The sequence below is a fragment of the Pongo pygmaeus genome, chromosome X (genome assembly GCF_028885625.2).
Source record: "Pongo pygmaeus isolate AG05252 chromosome X, NHGRI_mPonPyg2-v2.0_pri, whole genome shotgun sequence".
Lineage (NCBI taxonomy): Eukaryota > Metazoa > Chordata > Mammalia > Primates > Hominidae > Pongo > Pongo pygmaeus.
In genome coordinates this window covers 83,861,428-83,876,237 of record NC_072396.2, presented here as the reverse complement: position 1 = coordinate 83,876,237, position 14,810 = coordinate 83,861,428, and the positions used below count along the sequence as shown (strand labels likewise).

General features: G+C 35.7%; 1 protein-coding gene and 1 long non-coding RNA gene across 6 annotated transcripts in view; one reads left to right on the top strand and one right to left on the bottom strand.

Annotated features, from left to right (window-relative positions):
- TENT5D (terminal nucleotidyltransferase 5D) overlaps positions 1-8,760 on the bottom strand; it is a 105,522-nt gene extending 96,762 nt beyond the window's left edge. Inside the window, exons 1-3 of one of the 4 annotated variants that reach the window (XM_054471782.1) lie at positions 8,604-8,760; positions 8,452-8,518; positions 1,994-2,062 (exon numbers count right to left, since the gene is read on the bottom strand). The gene's annotated coding sequence lies outside the window, so the exon portion shown is untranslated. Of the gene's footprint in view, positions 1-1,993; positions 2,063-8,451 lie in introns of all 4 variants that reach the window. The other 3 variants (XM_054471780.1, XM_054471781.1, XM_054471779.1) reach the window with 3 other exon arrangements.
- A 74-nt stretch (positions 8,761-8,834) lies between these two features.
- Positions 8,835-14,810, top strand: part of LOC129024947 (uncharacterized) — a 50,246-nt gene continuing 44,270 nt past the window's right edge. For both annotated transcript variants that reach the window (XR_008497142.2, XR_008497141.1), the window contains exon 1: positions 8,835-8,955. This is a non-coding gene — a long non-coding RNA (uncharacterized LOC129024947). The remainder of the gene's footprint in view (positions 8,956-14,810) is intronic.

The window sequence follows — 14,810 nt, the reverse complement described above, 5'->3', positions numbered from 1 at the left end:
ATCTTCATTAATCATCAGAGAAATGCAAATCAAAACCATAAGATATACCATCTCAAGCCAGTCAGTATGGCTATTATTAAAAAAATCAAAAAATAACAGATGTTGGTGAGTTTGCAGAGAAAAGGGAATGCTTATATACTGCTGGTGGGAATGTAAATTAGTTCAGCCACTGTGGAAAGCAGTTTAGAGATTTCTCAAAAAACTTTAACACAGAACTACCATTTGACCCAGCAATCTCATCACTGGGTATACACCCAAAGAAATATAAATTGTTCTACCAAAATGACACATGCACTCATATGTTAACTACAACACTATTCACAACAGCAAAGAGATGGAATCAACTCAGGTACCCATCAACGGCGAACTAGATAAAGAAAATGTGGTACATATACACCATGGAATGTTACACAGCCATAAGAAAGAACAAAATCATGTCCTTTGCAGCAACATAGATGCATCTTGAGACCATTATCCTAAGTGAATTAATTCAGGAAAAGAAAATCAAATACCACATGTTCTCACTCATAAATGGGAACTAAACCTTGAGTACCCATTGATTCAGAGGGGAAAAACAGACACCAGGGCCTATTGAGGGAGGAGGGTGGAAGGAGACTGAGATTCAAAAAAGTAACTATTGGGTACTATGTTCACTCTACCAGGTAAGAAAATAATTTGTATACCAAACCCCAGCAACTTGCTATTTACCCATGTAACAAATCTGCACATGTTCCCCCTGAACCTAAAATAAAAGGTGACTAATTAAAAAAATAAACCATTAAAAGTATACAAAATTTAAACTATTTGCCAGGAGTTCTGTTGGTTCCAGATGTCCAAAGTCATATAAGAAATAAAATGGGCTGGGCGCGGTGGCTCATGCCTGTAATCCCAGCACTTTGGGAGGCCAAGGTGGGCAGATCACCTGAGGTCGGGAGTTCAAGACCAGCATGACCAACATGGAGAAACTCCGTCTCTACTAAAAATGCAAAAAAATCAGCTGGGCGTGGTGGTGCATGCCTGTAATCCCAGCTACTCGGGAGGCTGAGGCAGGAGAATCGCTTAAACCCAGGAGGCGGAGGTTGCGGTGGGCCGAGATCGTGCCACTGCACTCCAGCCAGGGCGACAAGAGTGAAATTCCATCTCAGACAAAAAAAAAATAAATAAATAAATAAAATGACCTGGTCCTAAAGAAAGTTATAACTAATTAAAGAAATAAGGCACACATATTAAAATATAATAACAATTTATGTTTTAACCAAAGTTGTTTACTAGGGGATGCCACAGTGACTGCACCACTCTGAATGTCCAATATGAAATTTCTAGATGGCACTTTGTGAGAAGTTAATAGGCTTCTAGCAAATATCAAGAAACATGTAATATCTGAGCATGAATGCACTCCTGTACCTGGTATGAGCTGCATTTGTATAATATGAGACTATTAACTAAATCTTCATCTTAATTGTACTGCAGTCAGTGAATTCCTGTAGATCCTATTCTGGGTGTAAAGTATAGAAAATAGGTTGAACTAGAGTTTCCTTTATAAAGTTGACTTAAAAGTTTCCAGAGACTTGTAATGAGGATGAATATGGTAATTTGTAAAAAAAAAATAATAAAGATAGACTAATAAGAAATGAGAAACTAACAGAAAAAAATGCTAGTGGTTTAAACAAAAGACAGACAAAAGCAGAAATCATATAATAGAGAATATGCTTGCCAAATACATGTACATAATCTTTTCTCTCTCTCCAAATTTGAACAACTGCTTATTGAAATCATACATTATTTATTAACGTAATTGTCAAAGAGAATTTTCAAGATACTCTTTTCTACCGTGTTCATAAATACATCTTGAATTATGGGTTGTCTAAAAGCTAAAATAAAAAATGAAAGGGTTAATTCACACTAATCTGATGTATGGTCTTTAACAAGTTAAATAATCCCTCATTATTCCTCCAATTTAAAAATTTATTTCTCTCTAACCTTTTTATCTTACCTCCAGCTAGTGAAACTCCAGTTAGATAGATGAGAAGTGTTAGATAATTTCTTTTCACAAATAATTAATCTGAATAAAAAAGAAATAGAAAGTTATTAATTTCTATATAGTCTGGATCATTGCCTCATTCTCATTAAGCTTCAGTTTAGGACCTGACTTAGAAATGGGTCAGTTGAGCTCAGTTACCATAGACTCTCACTGTCTTGTTTTCAGGCAGCTTAGACACACAATCATTCATGAAACAAAATTGTACGGTTTTTGGGCCAAATATGGAAATTGAGAAATGTTGCAGTGAAAGTGAACATCTTAATGTAAAGTTCTATGAAAAGTCTGATAAGTATCATTTGAGTAAGTTGCTGTCATCTAAGGCCAAGGGTACCCATGAGATTGACTTATAGTTCTTACAGTTCCTTTTTTTTTAAAATAAATTCTTATTTTGAATTTATCTTTTAATTGAATGTTTCTTTTATTCTAGTTACATGGTAGGTTAAATGATATGTATTTTTTCTCTATATATCTTCACATGCCTTACCCAATACACATTTTAAGAAAAGAATTATTTTCAGTATACCTCAGCTACAACTGACAAACAATGGTTTTTACAATTCTGAGGTTCAGAGAGGATAAAAGCATATTACCAACCTAGATCAGAGCTAGCTATGCAAATCAGATAGGAATTTAACTTGATATGCTTTATGGACTTTTGCCTTATACACTGATCTTGTCCTGTAAATAATATTTCCTTTTGACTGAACAAGAACATAATAAAAATCATTTTGGATCAGACCCATAGTCTATCCAGCTCAGTATTCTGTTTCTGATATGTCAGATGAGCAATGCTGAGCACACAGTAGGCAATCAATATTTCATTGAACTGTTTTTGAAATAAGCAGTCATGTCTGACTTTTAAGGCACAAATCCCATATAAAAGCCAGCTTTTCCGTAAGATGTATGCTAATTTAACTCCTTTCTGAATCATCATTTGCAATATATAAAATCTTTTAACATATAAAATAGTATTTATTTTATTTACAGTAAAATGGCTATTTCTACCCTGTGTCTCAGTAATCCCACTTCTGGTAAATACTTTAGAGAATTTTTGCAAATGTGCATAGTCACAAATGAATGATTCCAAATGCCCTGTTCTTTCCACTGCCTCCAAAGTGAAAAGTTTTACAATGACTTCAAAGTATTGGATTCATATTTTACCAACTTTAGAAAACTGGTTCAAAAGCTAGGAATGATGTTGTTGTTTTGCTCTTGCTGTGGCTAATCCTGAAAAAGAGTGGGCTGAAAGATATTTCTGTTGCTATTGTCATCATTTGTCTGTTGGTTTAATGTAAAGGCAGCATTAGATAATTCTATAGCTAGATAAATGGTTATCTGGGAGTGATTCAAAGGATATTTGGCAATGTCTGGAAACATTTTTGGCTGTCAAAACTTGGGAAAGAAGGTGCTATTGGCATTTGGGGAGTAGAGGTCAGAGATGCTGCTAAGTATTACACTGCACAGGACAGTCTCCTCAAAACATTGTCCAGACCGAAATATCTACAGTTCTGCTTGAGAAACTATGATCTAGAGGTGAGAATTTTGGTACATACTATTGCAAATTTTAGAAAAAATATTCAAAAATCATAGAATGTGGGTAATAAAACATAGAGAAGTTGAGAAATTTACAAAGCATGCTACGCTCTGTTCTAACCAATTACCAGGTAAAGTAGTAAGAACCATGACTTTGACAGATTTTGGATTAGAGACTCGAGAATCAATCTAGAATGAAGAGTAGTAAGAAAGTAACAGTAAATAAAAGCCATATCTAGAATTAAATGTGTAGGTTCTATGGTCAGTAAAATGGGATACAGGAGTGCAGAGTAGTATAGTCCTTTAAGAGAGCTTTTTTTGTTTTGCTTTGTTTTTAACCTTGCCCTCACCTGCCCTTCTGATAAGTCTCTTCTTGCTTTTTCTTCCCTTAAGAGTTTTTTTTCAAACAGCTCTTGGATAGTAAAATCATAGAGATAAGGAAAATGTTTATTAAAAATGAGTTTTCTGAGCACTATGCTTAAAGAATTTTTGAATCTTACAATTCTCAAACCTAATTTGGAATTATCCCTAAAGCATCTGTAATAATAGCAAATGTTTTATTATTTCCTACCATAATAATAATCAATCAACTCAAGGAATAATAAAACTTCATTTTTATTATTCAAGTTTTGAAAAGGTTTCCAGTCAAAGAGAAATTATAAGTCTCGGATATTCTGTTAAAATCAAAGATTTTTAGAGAAACAATCTTTTTGATAACTCTCTCTCTCTCTCTCTCTACATATATATATATATATTTCTGATAACTATATATTATAATCACCAAATGTGACATTTATTATTAAAATAAAGATCAAATATTAGCACTTTGAGAAACAGTAAACATGTAGATTTATTTTTTCTAATTTTCCAAGACTTTTTTTTTCATTTTATTCTATTCATTTAAATCCTACATTCAGCTTCTCATCTTGTCTCCTTATGTTTATCTGTCACTTCCAAATTATGAACTGGATAGTTTTTCAGGTCACCTGTGACCACCACTAAAACCCACTTGTCTTGTCTTTAAGCTTCTGTTCCCTACAATATCATCTATTTGCTTCTGTTAGTAGTGCTTTACCTCTTCTGTAGCTCTAATCTTTTTACTTGTCACTTGAAGAGTTCTAGGCTAGGCTAATGTTCAAATTAAACGTAAAACACCAGAACTATGAAACCAGCAGAGTGTACTCTGCCTGCCCAGGAGGAAAAAATAGTTTTTCTATTATAAGTAGGAAAGAACTTCAGTTTCCACCTCTCTCAAATTTTTAGGAAACTGAGTCTATTTCTTCATATACAAACTAGAAAGATTGCCAGTCAGCTAGAATAAGTCCTCATTTTACTCTTACACTAAATGGGCACCTGAGCTATGAAAGCAGGTCTTATTTGTGGTTCTGCTTTGCCTGTCTGCTACACACATTCAAAAGTACTGCATTGGGAATCAAGAAGACCTAGGTTGAATACCTAGGCAAACCAAATAATCTCTCTGAGCTTCTGTTTTTGTTGTTGTTGCTGTGTTTGTTTTGGGATTTTTTGTTGTTTTTCTAATTGGTTAAAAATAAAGGATAATGCCTGGCCAGATTACCTCAGATTACTTTAGGTATCAAATGAAATGATGTATACGAGACATTCTGTAAACTATTAAGTTTCAGCCCAGTTAAGCTATTTTATGCAATAAATGATTTGTATAATTCTATAATACTTATTTCCATTATGCAAACAAAAGCAAAACACAGATTCCTGGATCTCACTGCAAATTTACTCTATCAGAATCTGCAGAAGTGAGGCCCAGTCATCTGCATTTTTAACAAAGACATCAAAGTGTGAGAAATATGACACTATGCTCTCTTCATTTCTAGTGAACTCTTTTTACTTCAATGGGAGTTTGTCAAGTACCATTTAATTTTCTGATTATCTTAAAATCATTTGTTAGAAGACAACAAAAAATGTGTTAACACAAAACAATCATAATATTAAAAATTAAGTGGCTTAGAATCTTAACTGGAATTGTTTCATAAATGTTTTTAACTTAAACAAAGTTTGTTCTCTGTAACACACTGGGTTCAAAACATTTAGAGAACTAAGCATAATTAATCATAAAAAAATTACTCAATTTACTGAGGAATTACAATATTCCACATTACTTTTGCTCATGTCAAGTTTTAACATGTTCAATAGCTGCTGAGTTAAGATACTGTATTGGTTCTTTACATCTCAATTACCCCAGTCAAATCCACACCTTCTAAGTATCCGCCATATCTGATTTATCAGTATGTGACTGATGTTACTTTAGCTAAGCTTTCATAAGTAGAGTTAATTAGGTCCCCAAAGAACAATTTGGAAGATCCTACATCTATTGTCTCTACCATTGTAGCCGTGTTCTAACGGTGAAAGGAGAAAAAGGTAGCAGCCTATTTAGGTGAAACAGGGTAGAAGGTATTGCTAAATCTGGTAGACAGGAAGAAACAAAGCCAAGATGTAAGGTAATCCAAAACAAAAAATCTGAATAAATATAATAAAGAATGAATAATTGTGCCTACAGTGAAAGAGGAAAATTATCAAGCCTGTAATCCTAGCACTTTGGGAGGCCGAGGCAGGAGGATTGCCTGAGCTCAAGAGTTTGAGACTAGCCTGGGCAACACGGTGAAACCCCGTCTCTACTAAAATACAAAAAATGAGCCGGGTGTGGCGGCGTGGGCCTGTAGTCCCAGCTACTCGGGAGGCTGAGGCAGGAGAATCTCTTGAACCCGGGAAGCAGAAGTTGCAGCGAGCCAAGATTGCACTGCACTCCAGCCTGGGCGACAGAGCGAGACTCCAACTCCAAAAAAAAAAAAAGGAAAACTATATTTTTAAAGATGACATTTGGATTTTTAAAAGTTAACCTTAATCATTACTATGATAAAATAAGCATATCAAGATTTCATCCTAACATATTTAGGGGAAACGACCCAAATGTCCATCACCAGAACAGATAAATTACAATATATTCATATGGTGGAAAACTCTAGAGCAGTGAAAATGAATAAGCGAGCCATACCTATGCACAATAACCTGGTTGAGGAACATTATGAGTTACAAAAATCACAGAAGAAAAGCAGTATCATTTCATGTATACAAAATTAAAAAATAGGCAGCACTAAAGGATATGTTGGTTAGAGATGCAAATACTATAGTACAACTATAAAACAAAAATTATACATAAATTCAAGACAGCAGCTGCCTCTAAAAATGAAGAAAATAAATATGATTAGAAAGGAGTACATAAGGGAACTTAAAGGGTATAATATCCTTTTGTTTAAATTGGGTGATAGTTCACAAGTATATATTTGTAATATTGCTTTTATTTTGTACACACATTTTATAAATATTTTATAGGTATTCAATATTTAATATACAACTAAAATGTTATATTTTCTTTCCTTTTTATATTTTCTCTATAATAAAAAGTTTTACTTTAACGGATTTGTTTGTTGCTTTTAACAACAACAGTTATAAATGAATACACATGTACTTTAAATAAATAATGCTATTCCTGTGCCTAAGTTTTAAGAAAAATATAAACCTCACTTTAAGAAATCAGATATCTAAGAAAAAACAAGAGGGAAATTTTTGGAGTCAAATTTAGTTTGGAACTCACAAAAACAAAAACCACTTCTTAATTTTCTAAGTGGTCAGCACAGGCTACGATTCGTTTTTTACTTAAGGCGGACATCAACAACAAATACCCTAACAACTAATATATTCAGATTTTAATTTTACTAAAAAACTGATCCTATCCTAAAGACCTTTTCCTTAAGAAATTCCACAAAACATTTTCAAAACACTTTTTTAAAAAGGCTTATTCTTATAGCTTAGCTACATATAAGTCTAGGAACTTTATATGAAACTTGGAAATGCTTTAGCTTTAGTGGATTGTTCTGGTCTACATATGGATTTTTTTGAAATAGCTGCATTAAAAAAATACTAAGAGTCCAGGGAAAATCTTTTTTTTAATGTTTTTTATCTTTATACCAAAAGAAGTTCTCCAACAGCGAAATACAACTGTTTATCTAGTATAGAAACTGATCAAACAATGATGAAATCTGCTAAGTTTTATCTGTTTCTGTAAAGTAAGTCTTAATTCTCAAATATATAGGGACATCAACAATAAAGCAATCTTTATACAGTTTCACCTACTGAAGTGATTTCCAGGTTGTACTTTCCTAGAACCTTGTATTTTAAAAGGTTTGTTTTTCCAGCATCGAAGGTTTGTAATTAGGGTAACAGTCTGAAGCCTACCACCAATTACATTAACACTAAAGAGTAAAACAGTGGTTTTTAGATCCATGTTTGTTTCAAAAAGAAACAAAGATAAAAAGAAGCTTATCCAATTAGATGCTTATTTCCCCTATATATTGAAACACTAAAGATGGGAAAAAAAATCGTCAAACTTGTTAAATTCCTTGGTAAGAGAGTATACTAATTGTTTTCCCCAAAGCAAAATCTCAGTTTTCCTTGGAATTTCCAAGGGTTTTGAATTGAAATGAATCGACAATTCCCAGGATGCCCTTCCTTTCCACAAATCCATAGTGTCTAATAACTTTGGAACATTTTCATGTCACATATAAAACGCCAATTACTATCTAGTATTTCACTTAACCTCCTTGCACATTATAGACTTTGTAGTAATTTTCGTATCTTATATATCTATGAGAAAAAAAAAGTTAGTGCGAATACATATTTCACATAAACTTTACCTATTAAGCCTAGCCTACAACTTTAAGGATCACGAAGCTTTTTAACGCCATAAGTGAACTTCACACTTCAAATTTACCAGCCGCGCTATCCCTTAGGCCCTTATTTTATACGACTATAATTGTTTGAGAAATACGTTAAAAGCCCTATACCTTTTTCCTTCATCCGTTAAGGCTTAAACTCTGAGACAATGGTGAGGGGCCAAGGATAGAGTGAAATCTGAGGAAAGAGGTGGGGCGGAAGGTTAAGAAGACTTTGGAGTAGGACAAAAGAAAGAACTAGAAGGTTGGCTAGGTGACGAAACCTTTAGGTGCCAGGTTAGACTGGGTGCAGGCGAAGGACCCAAGGTGGGAGCTGGGGCGCGTAACCTCTTGCCCTCGAGCCCCCCAACGCCCCCAAGCGACTGGAACGCGTCCTAACCGCCGCTCCCCGCGGCAGCCATTTTGGAGTTGCACCAGCCCCGCCCCTCGGAGGCACCCGGCCCCGCCCCCTCGGTCCAGGAGCAGAAACAGGAAACGGGATTGCAAACCTAGTAGCTGCGTGTGCCGGCTATTCAGGACTAGCGCAGACTCCGGGCGCCCTCCCATCCCACTCGTGCTGCTGCCCCGGGCACTCGCCTCCCGAGAAAAGTCGTGGGACCATGTCGAATATGGGGAGTATCCTTTCCTGTTTGAAAAGCTGCTCTTAGGGCATAGGGAAAGGGGGGGAGGGCAGAGGTTGGGACCCTGGGCGGTGCCTGGTAGTGACCTTTTTGGTCTAGCTGTGGAGGGGTGAGAGCGCTGGCACCGATTGGTGGGCTCCAGCAGCCCAGCAGCTTGGTTTTAGTTTTTCTGTTTTTTTTTTTTTTTTTTTTTCCTGGGACTCGCTGCCATCCTAGAATCAGGGGAGGTGGGACTGCTTTAGGGAATGGTCAGGGGAGTCGCCGCACTGGTTTGAGATTTAGAGCGCGAGCCTTCCCACTGTGAGAGCTTCTGTCACCTGTCCTTTAGTGAATTCGTCCTCTTTGAAATTGTTGGGAAACTGTGCGAGAACAGAGGCAAGGCAACAGGAGTTTGCCAGAGGTTTAGGGTGTAGGTGTAGGTTTTGAGTGCAGTACTAGGGCAGATAGCTTTTGTTGAACTTCACTTCTTTTCCTGGGTGGAGGTGACCGGTAAGGAGGTAAAGTGCTTAACACCAAGCCTCCAAACTAAGATGATTGCTTGCTTAATGATAGGATTTAACACATGAAACTCATATAGTTCCCTAAAGCTATAAAATTCATCAATTGCACCTGTGTTCCCACTTAAGAAATGAAGTCAGAGTTTAGAACCAAGCTGTCTAAAGCCCTGAATTGAAGGATGAAATTGTTTTTCACAACGGAAATGTTGTTGTAATTCCTGTTCTTCAAGGAGTGTGTATTATGGAAAATAGAATAGCTTGGTATACTGCCACTGAATGAAACTTGGCAAAATAATAAAATGTGAGTAATAGTAGTTGTTTGATAGCTCATGTTAAAGCTCTTTTGGCTTCATTCGTTGGTAAGCCTACAATATAGAAAGACATTTGGTGAAAGAATTATGTAAGCCATACTGAGAATATTGTTAACATTATATCATATGTCGGAGTGGCCGAGAATAAAATATGAACCCTTGATGGGAACCGATAGGTCATTTCATCAACATAGTAGATGACTAAAAGGCCTACTTATCACTACAGTTTAAAGGATAATAAAGGAAGTGTAGTTGTATTAGCATAATAAAGGGAAGAGCACTGGAATATGAGTCAAGTCAATTTCTAATCCCAGTTTATCTTAAGCCTGTGAGTTAGGACAGGTCATATAGCCTCCTGCAAAGTTTACTCATCTGTAATGCATAACTGACCTGCCAACCTTATAAAGCTGTTGTGAAGATGAAATGGAAGTGCTTATTAAATTGTAAAGTTTTGAACATGCTTTTAAGTATGAGGAAATAAATTACAAATCGTATCCCTTTTCCCAGAACCTTTAGAAGTATTTGAGGTAATAGCTCTAAAGGAGTTTTTGTTTCCTACTCTAATCAAGTTATTTTTGGTCTAAATCTACCTTATGTAATTTCTGGTAACAAGATAACTATTATACTGACCAATTTTCTTCAACTGAAAGGAATGCCTGACTGTAATCAAAGTTAATGGTACTGTTATCAATAGTTTAATACCCAACAAAAGTGAACGATTAACTTCCCCTCAGTCTACCAAAAAAAAAAAAAAGGAGCTTTAACTTGACTCATACCATCTGGCTGTGATTAAGTCTCTTGGTTCATTTATGTGGAATATGTTCAGTCCAGACCTTTTTCTTGGAGTATAGAACAGGAGAATGACATATGGACTCAGAGCCCTCTTCCATAAATAAGTTGAGCCCTATCTTGAGTAACACTTGTCACCTTTATAAATGCAAAAATCCCTTTGTTATAGTATATAAGAAGACTGTGCTGGAACAATTCGATTAGCATGATCATTTTGACTACTGTCTTTGGAGCAATATTTACACAAGGTGTTTAGGGGCTAGGGTTAGATTAACTATAGGGATGAAACAATAGTAAAAAAGTAAGGGATACTTTTCTGGTCCAAGCTTTCTCTCTCTGACACGCACGCGGTCGCTCTCTCTTGCTCGCTTTCTCTCTTTTTTCTTCTCTACAGCTTTACCTCTCTTCTGGGTAACTCATAACTCATTTTGTTGTTGTTGGACTTAGCTCAAGCGTGCTTCATTTACAGGAGGTTTTCCATCTTCCTAATCTTCTAACCTACCATCCCCTCCAAAACTAGGAATTTGAGAGTATCAGTTCCCACCAGTTTCTATGCTGTCCTCTTTTCCCCATGTTTTACCATCTGTAGCCTCTCCAAGCCTCCCATTGTAATCATATGTTTACTTATTTATCTCTTTCATTACACTGTGAGTTGTTGAAGGATGGCTTTTATATTTATAATCTTTGAATCCTCATTTCCTTAAACAGCACTGGGCCCATAGTGGGCACAAAATAAGTTACCTTCTATTAAGATTTAATTATTAGTATATATTTGAATCTCTACCATGGGCTAAACAATGCACCTAGGCTATGGATACATAGAGGGTTATAAGATCCATCCCCAACTTTGAGCAGCTTTTGATCTAGTGAAGCCAGGACACACATGGGTGGGAATAAATAACAATACAAGGAAGCATATATTAACTGAGATGAATGCTAGAACAGCATTTTTTTTTTTAATTATCCTTTAAATTCTGGGATACATGTGCAGAACGTGCAGGTTTGTTACATAGGTATACATGTGCCATGGTGGTTTGCTGCACCCATCAACCCGTCATCTACGTTAGGTATTTCTTCTAATGCTATCCCTCCTCTTGCCCCCCGCCCCCTGACAGGCCCCAGTGTGTGATGTTCCTCTCCCTGTGCCCGTATGTTCTCATTGTAGAACAGCAATTCTTGATCCCACTGTGGACTTGCTAAACTCTTTGAAATTGTGTGCAAAATTTTGTATGGTAGCATATGCATTTTCTTGGGAAGACTGTCTATAGCTGTCATCTTTCTCTAAGAGATTCTAACCTGAAAAAGGTTAAGAACCAACAAAGTAGGTAATAAGTACTGTTCATATTCTGAAAGTAGAGAGGTGGATGTTCTAGATTGGTGTTGTCTCCTTCCATAGTCACCCAGACAGCTGAAACTGTGTTATAGGCAAAGATTGCCAGCTACCTTATAAATATGTTACCCATTTTGAATCTTCTGAATCTCTCTAAATCCTAAAACAGAACTAATTACTCTTAGTCTCTGAGGCTTTGATAGTGCTGAAAAATGGTATTTTGACTAAGATATTAATATTTCAAATTTGCTTTTAAAATTTACTTGACAGTAGCCCTATAATTTATGGCCTGACTAGTCAGTAAAATGTTTTATAATAAGTATTAAATATAACAATTATTTATGGTTCATCATTTGACTCCATTTGAGGGCCAATTCTGAGCAATTCTCTATGAAAGTTAAAATGCAAAGAGGGAAATAAGAGTTGCGATGGACTCGAATTCCTCCTTATTCTTGTATTCAGCAATTTTTTCTCAGTTATTCATCTCTGGACTTCAGTTTTCACATCAGTAAAATGAGGAGGTTGACAAATTATCTGTAAAGTTCCTTTCAATTCTGATAATCCTCCTGTGAGTCTCTGATCCCAAACTCTACTTCTCCTAAATATACGAAGAATGCTTAAGATGCTGTGAGCTGAAAAGGAGGAAAGTTGGATGCAAAATGCCACTTGTTGTCAAATGCATGAATAAACAATCTATAGTATTGGTACCGCTGCCTTGTTCTAGGGCAGCTGCTAGTGGAACATTTTTATTTCCTTTCTCTTACCTGCTTTTTATCCAACTTCTGTGTACCCAGGAGATTGCATAATCCTGCTTTTGACACTTGGAATAAAATAGCTTCTGCCATGCTATGTTTGGATAACTTATTTTCACTTGGTGTTTTTCCATCCATTTCAGAGAGGCAGAGGGGACATATTTCTACTATGAATTTCTATGGTAAACTGAGTATAACAATTTTTATTCAGGAAAATAGTTGCATTCAATTCTAAAAGCAAGGCTTCCTTCTATATGTACAATAAATATGTTGAACCCTAATGATTCTTATTTAGATTTCAAAGCAATGATCTAAGACATAGCTGATTTCCACACTTTCTCTGTCAACAGTGTAACTACAAACAAAAGAAATTATATTAATGTTTTAAAGAGACATTCAGACTTTTTATTATTACCCAATTAATGTAGGTGACTTAGCAAAGTCACAAGGAGGTAATTACAATAGCTCTCATTTATTGAACTACTATATGCCAAATTTTGTGCTGAGGATTTTGTATACATTATCTATGATCCTCAAAGCAGCACTGGGAGACAAATGATGTTATCTCCATTTTATAGAAGAGGAAATTAAAGCTATGAAAGCCACAGGGCTTGTAAGCATAGAGTAAACGACCTAGGCTGGGCTCTGAAGTCTCTTCATTTTCTGCAGTGCCTCTAGAACTTACAGCACAATTAAGTTATGTTTGATGGAGTCCTATGGGTTATGCAGAACTACTTTTTCTATATATTGATAGTCTGCTTGGGGTTTTGCTTTAAAAGGAGTTTGAAAAAGATATGAATCTGCACAATCACTTTATGGGAAAGGCTAGCCTGGATTCTCTTGAAGACAAGTCTGTTTCATATATATTCCCATTTAAAAGGTACATTTGTATGATGTAATATTTTAAATTTTGATTTTGTAAAATTGGAAGGAAGGGAATTCATACTTTTTGAAAATTTTAAATCTAAATGTTCAGCTATTTATTGATTTCCTTATTTATCAATCTCAAGGTCCAAGTGAGGTAGTTTTTTTGCTTTTGCATGGATTTTAGGACAAGGAAAGAAACCTGATGCCATTAGTGGAGACCTTTGAAATGAGTTTCTCAGAGTCAGGGTTATGGTTTATATTAACTGAAAAGCAAGCATAGTGGTATGTGCTAAACCCCACAGGGGCTGAATAAATCTAACCCAAGGAAGTGAATACCTCCATTTAAGAATCCTACTACCTAGATCAGGTATTGAAAATATAGTGACTGTGAATGAGAGGATTGGGTTACTGCCCTAGTTCTGTCTCTAGCTATGTGAGCTCTCTGGCCCACCTGTCATTATAAATCAGAACTTACTGACTTATTTTTTTCCAAAATCTACCATCTTTAATTATTTCTTAGACCTTCATATTAACAACAGAGAGAGAGAGAGAGAGAAAGAGAGAGGGCTAGAAGACATAGGTATACAAACAATAGAAGTGACAATTGACAGCCTGACATCAAAGGAGGAAACAGAAAACTATCAGTTACATCAAATAACAGTTATTAACAACTATCAGATGGATTCTGAGTGATTAGGAAAATATGTACCATTTTGTATATTACTCAAAGGATGCATAAATTATTTTTAAGGTATTCCCAGTTTTTAAAAAAAGAAGTTTAGGCATTTAAAATTGAACCTGAACCACAGCTTAAAATGTCTTTATGTGAAACACCGTAATACTTGAGAATATTGGTTAAGTAAGGTATTAAAGCATTAACGTTGGCAGCAGTGGCAGCAATAGGAATAATAATCCATTGAGTCATGGGGAAAATTACTTTTGAGATAGAGGAATTCATTTTGCAACAAAGGATGCCCAAAGCACCACTGCCAAATACATTCATATATGTATATGTAGCCCAGTTAGCTTATGACACCAGCATTTCTCTGATGACGAATCTTCTGTGGTAAGCCAGAAATGAGAACATCCCTAGGTCTAAATCCTGCTTGTAACTATTGGGTAGTTTCTAAAACCAGGATATGAGATTCCCTTAAATTCAAGTGTCTGCTGTTCAAATAACTATCCTCTATGTATACTACAATAAGTGAGGATTCTCTATGCTGAAGTGGAGAAAATAGACTGCTGATGTGGAAAGTAATAGCATCAATTCAGCTACTGAATTGAGTTATGAACCAGATTTGAAA